This window comes from Octopus bimaculoides, chromosome 2 (genome assembly GCF_001194135.2).
Source record: "Octopus bimaculoides isolate UCB-OBI-ISO-001 chromosome 2, ASM119413v2, whole genome shotgun sequence".
Lineage (NCBI taxonomy): Eukaryota > Metazoa > Mollusca > Cephalopoda > Octopoda > Octopodidae > Octopus > Octopus bimaculoides.
In genome coordinates this window covers 111,537,988-111,543,962 of record NC_068982.1, presented here as the reverse complement: position 1 = coordinate 111,543,962, position 5,975 = coordinate 111,537,988, and the positions used below count along the sequence as shown (strand labels likewise).

Sequence of the window (5,975 nt, the reverse complement as noted above, 5' to 3'; positions counted from 1 at the left end):
AATGGTGTCAATAAGACCCAAAGGTGTCAGGTAATGCAGAGTAAGTCCTATGGACAGACCATAGTTAAGCTCCAGGTTCAGTGATTATGCGAATAAGGAGTCCAACTTAGGTCATATATCAGCATGTCACCGTTGTGTAAATGGTATTTGTTTGCAATCATAGATGAAAGTATATTGTACTGCTAGTAACCTGATGAGGCTTAGTGTCAGGAAGAAATCCAACCTTGGAAAATCCATCACTTCAGCAAATTTAATCTGACTCATGCAAGTATAGAAAGCATAGTGGTGGCAGTGGTAGCAGTGGTGATGGGGATGATGACGGTGATGGTTACGATGATGATGGTGATGGTTACGATGATGATGGTGATAGTGGTGATGATGATGATGATGATGATGATGGCAGCAGAGGCAGCAGCAACAAGAACAATGATATAGTGGTAAAAAGTTGTAAGATTGCTACTGGAATCAAACCTCATGCTTGCCATAAACTTTAGAGCCATGTTAATGACTACATCAAAATCACACCACAATTTCAACTGACTAAATTAGAAAATACTAATGTAACAAGGCAGGATTCCTCACATTGCCAGCCAGTCAACAGAGGACTCAGTCCCTACTGTACTAAGGTATGGAATATTTGGAAGAAAAGAAATGGAAAAAAAACTTTTACTTATGCATCAGCCAAAACCATGTGGCCATGTGCAACCATGACACCAAATGATATTGGCAGGGTGTTCAGGTTAAATTTGGCAGTTTGAATAAAAGGAAAAGAAAACACAATATTATTCCATCCAAAAATAAAAGTTTTTTTTTTTTTAATCAAAAAATATCAGCTAGATTATGGCTGGGAGATAACAGTTTACTCAAAGTAGTCACCCTTAGCATCCACCATGCCTTTAAATTGGCTCTGGAACCTGGTACATACATTCCTCATTGTGTCCCTGGGAAGACCTATGAACACCTCCTAGATCTTAGCTATCAGCTCAGCCTTGGTGTTGCTGGATATGTGGTTGGTGCTTTTCTTGACCAGACTCCACACATAGTAATCCATGGAATTATAATTAGCAGGATTAGGAGACCAGAAATTGTGGCTGGTGAAATCATAGGTGTTCTCCAGAGGTATGGCAAGGAGCCAAATCCTGCTGCCACACATATGGCCTGCCAGCAACAAACCTCTCTGACTAGGGTTTGACCAAATTTTCCAGCAGCTTCACACAACTGTCTGAAATGAGTCTAAGGCACTGATCAAAGATGAGAGGATGGATTCTGGCTTATGGACACAGTCAAAACGCCTACTATGTCCTTCCCTGCTGGCCACAGCTTTATCGTCTCTGTTGCAACTGTCCATGTCATGTTTTAGACATGACAGCAATATAGTATAGTAAAGAGGGTTTTGAAAACTGATTAAAAATGAATGTTAATAATGAATTCTTAGATTGGTTCAAGTGCATAAATTTATGTTCAAGTGCATAACTTGAACATAAATAGCAGCTAAATGCCCCTCAATCTTTACATAACAATATAATATCAGATAATGTTGTCTTTCATATCCTTACAATGTCAGAATGGTCACAGCTAGGATGCCTTTGAACACAGCTCTCCAGAAAAAAAAGATAGTGGCCTGGGGTTAAACAACAATAACAAACAACACATGCATGTTACAAAGAGTCTCTACATTGTCTACCTGCTAGAAATAGCAGCCAAATTGGCATTTTGCAGAATACCCAAGTAAAATAATGAAAGTAATGTGTATTCAATAACTAAAAGAGAGTTCATATATTGCTACTGCCTGATGTTCTGAAACATTATCAATTAAAGTATAAATTTATATTGATGTATTTGGTATAACCAAGCAGCACCAAGATAAGAATATAATAAACATATGTAGTTTATATTTGGAGCAACGTTCTCAGTCTTTAAGACATAATTAGAGCAAAAGTACTTCAAAGTTTTACAGGAATGTTCTTTGGAAATTTCTTACCAATCTAAGAATGTTTTCTCAATGTTTTCAATACAAATGACAACCAAGAACATTAATATATTTCACCAGCCATAATTTCTGGCTTCTTAATTCCCCTGATTGCAATCCCATGGACTACTATGTGTGAGAGGCTAAGTTGGAGGCCAAGATCAAGGAGATGTTTGAAGATCTGATGAGGAAAGTATGCACCAGGTTCTAGAGCCATCTTAAGGTTGTGGTGGAAACTGAGGGTGACTACTTTGAGTAAACAGTTATCTCCCAGCTATAATCTAGTTGATATTTTTTTGATTTTTTAAAAATACTTTTATTTGTGGATGATATAGTTTGTTTCCTTTTCCTTTTATGCAAACTGTCAAATTTTGCAAGAACACCCTATACACACACATATATATGTGTGTGTAGTCAGAAAGCTTCTTTGCTATGAAGAAATATGTTATTTTGATAAATACTTTACAAATATTAATATAAGTATGCTTATTACATTTTTCTTGGTACCATTATGAGAAAGTATTACACATTATTGCTTTTTATGTTCAAAACAATAGAATATTTCAATAGAAGCTAATGTATAAATTAAGGAAAACTGAATCACATGCAGTACCAGATGATGATGATTGTTATCATTGTTATTACTGTTTCTATGACATAGTAGCCTAAACTCAATTAGATCATTTGGTAAATCCAAACAACTAACATTTATAAATATACATAATGTATATATGTTTGTTACATGTGTTATGAATATTTATAACCAAAGACTCTAAATATCAATCCTTCCAATTCGTCTTTCCAGGCCTCTATACTAATAGATTATCTAAAACTATAATTACACAGCCTTTATCACAGCTCCATTCAGAAAGAGTAGTTCATATTTAGAAAACAATAACATAACCAGACAGTAGCCTGTATGTAATTAAACTTGAATGTTTTGCCAAGAATATGACTTCACACTAGCAGTAGAATATTAACAAAAGAACTAATACGATCTGACAAAAAATGTAAAAGTAAAACAAAAAAATTACAGCTAGCAATAATAATCTGGAAGATAACTCTCGGAAGTTAATGCTTTGTTTCAGAGTTAAGTCCCTTATAAATTTCAGTTGGGACGAAAATGTGAATATACATATATCTCTTTATATAGGATAGAGCAGTGTAAATGATTCGTCAGATTAGCCAAGAAGGATGTTGAATGAAAATTTACAAAGAAGAATGTTTAATAAGAATGAAGTGAATGAAGTAAAAGAAAACCAGTTACAAGATTATATGTATATGCATGTCAATGTGCTTAAATATATATATATATATATATATATATATATATATATATATATATATGGACGTACATACATGCATACAGACAGACAAACAGATAGACAGACAGACAGAAAGATAGACAGATGGATAGACAGATAGATATAGACATGCATATACTGGCATTCTATCAGTTACAACAAATGTTCCAATTGATCCAATCAACAGAACAGTCTGCTCGTGAAATTAACGTGAAAGTGGCTGAACACTCCACAGACATGTGTACCCTTAACGTAGTTCTCAGGGAGATTCAGCGTCACACAAAGTGTGACAAGGCTGGCCCTTTGAAATACATGTACTATTCATTTTTGCCAGCTGAATGAACAGGAGAAATGTGAAATAAAAGTACCTTGCTCAAGGACACGTGTCACTGGGAATTGAACTCACAACCTTACAATCATGAGCCGAATACCCTAACCACTAAGCCATGTGCTTTCACACATGCATATGTATACATATATGTATACACGTGTGTGTGTGTGTGTGTGTGTGTGTGTGTGTGTGTGTGTGTGTGTGTGTGTGTACCTGGCACAGTTATGGATGTTTGGTTATAAAGTTTCTTCCCAACTATATGTTCTCAGATTCAATCTTGTTGCATGGGATCTTTGACAAGAGTCTTGTATTATAGTTCAATCAAAGCTTTGTAAGTGGTTTCTATGGTTGGATACCCTTCATATGGCCAACCACTTCACAGTGTACTGGATTCCTTTTTATGTGGTATCAGCACAGGCACTTTTACATGTGGCACAGGCACAGGCACTTTTACATGGCACCTGCACAGATGCTTTTACATGACACCAGCATCCACAAGCCATTAAGACAAGACCTCTTGGTTGGGAGAGGGATGTAGAGGACAGGTTTGTAGGTGCGCACAGCTACAGTTTTACTTAGTTTGACATGTCTTCACAAGCACAGCAAACTGCCATAAGTCTCATTCCCTTGTCATCCCCTCTGTAAGGCCCAATGTCTCAAGATCCTTTCTCACCACTTCATCCTACATCTTGAGTCAATCCCTTCCACAGGTTCCCACCACAATTAGACATCAGCACTTCTTTATGTAGCTGTCCTCATCCATATATATCACATGACCATATATATGTGTGTGTGTGTGTGTGTGTGTGTGTGTGTGTGTGTGTGTATGTATGTATGTATGTATGTATTCTTCTGGTTTCATTGTAGAAAGACATGCTTTTCATTCTAGCTCTTACCTCTGCTGGAGATAAGGGGCCTCTCGCTCAGAGTAAAAGGCAGACTGTATAACGCATGTGTACAAACAGCCATGCTTTACGGCAGTGAAACATGGGCCGTGACTGCTGAGGACATGCGTAGGCTCGCAAGGAATGAAGCCAGTATGCTCCAATGGATGTGTAATGTCAGTGTGCATATTAGACAGAGTGTAAGTACCTTGAGAGAAAAGTTGAACCTAAGAAGCATCAGTTGTGGTGTGCAAGAGAGACGACTGCGCTGGTATGGACATGTAGCGAGAATGGATGAGGATAGCTGTGTGAAAAAGTGCCACACCCTAGCAGTTGAAGGAACTTGTGGAAGAGGTAGGCTCAGGAAGACCTGGGATGAGGTACTGAAGCATGACCTTCGAACATTAGGCCTCACCGAGGTGATGACTTCTGACTGAGACCTTTGGAAATATGCTGTGCATGATAAGACCCGGTAAGCCAAGTGAGACCTAAATCCAAGGCCTCTGCCAGGGGTGTAGCCAGCCCACTTATGCCTACCTTCCTTCATTGGACACTAAACTCTGCTTGCAAAGACCTGTTGAGGCAACTGAAATCGAACTAAATTCAACGACTCGCACACATGCCAATGTTGTCTCCTTCATTGGACACGAAACTCGGCTTGCGAAGACCTGTTGGGGCAAGCAAAAGTGAAATCATGATGGCACCTGTGCCCAGCGTCGCCTTCCTGGCAATTGTGCCAGTGGTACATGTAAAGGCATTCGAGCGAGATTGTTGCCAGTGCCGTCGGACTGGCTCCTGTGCAGGTGGCACGTAAAATACACCATTTTGAGCGTGGCTGTTGCTAGTACCGCCTGACTGGCCTTCATGCCGGTGGCACGTAAAAGCACCCACTACACTCTCTGAGTGGTTGGCATTAGGAAGGGGCATCCAGCTGTAGAAACTCTGCCAAATCAGATTGGAACATGGTGTAGCTATCTGGTTCAGTGCTCAGTCAAATCATCCAACCCATGCTAGCATGGAAAGCAGACGTTAAACGATGATGATGATGATGATGATGATATTTATACATATATATTTATATATATATTTATTCGCATGTACTTTGTACTTCTATATGTAAACCAGGTTGGCAAAATAACATAGTCTGCCATGAACACCTGTGCTTTGGTTCTTTCTTTCTTTTTCTTTCTTTTTTTGTCACTTTTGTTATGAATTAAATTAATGAATTCAACAGGATACACCGTCTGCAAGTAGTTGGGTTCAGTATATTATCCTCCATTTTCTAATTGTTATATATATATAGATATATATTTATACATATATCAATTTGCATATAAATTTATATATATATATATATACATATATATTTATACATATATATTTATATATATATATATATTTATTTGCATATAAATTTATATATATATATATACATATATATTTATACATATATATTTATATATATATATATATTTATTTGCATATAA

General features: G+C 37.3%; 1 protein-coding gene across 1 annotated transcript in view; it reads right to left on the bottom strand.

Annotated features, from left to right (window-relative positions):
• LOC106867489 (uncharacterized) overlaps positions 1-5,975 on the bottom strand; it is a 35,884-nt gene that overhangs the window by 1,545 nt on the left and 28,364 nt on the right. The gene's annotated exons all lie outside the window — the stretch shown is intronic.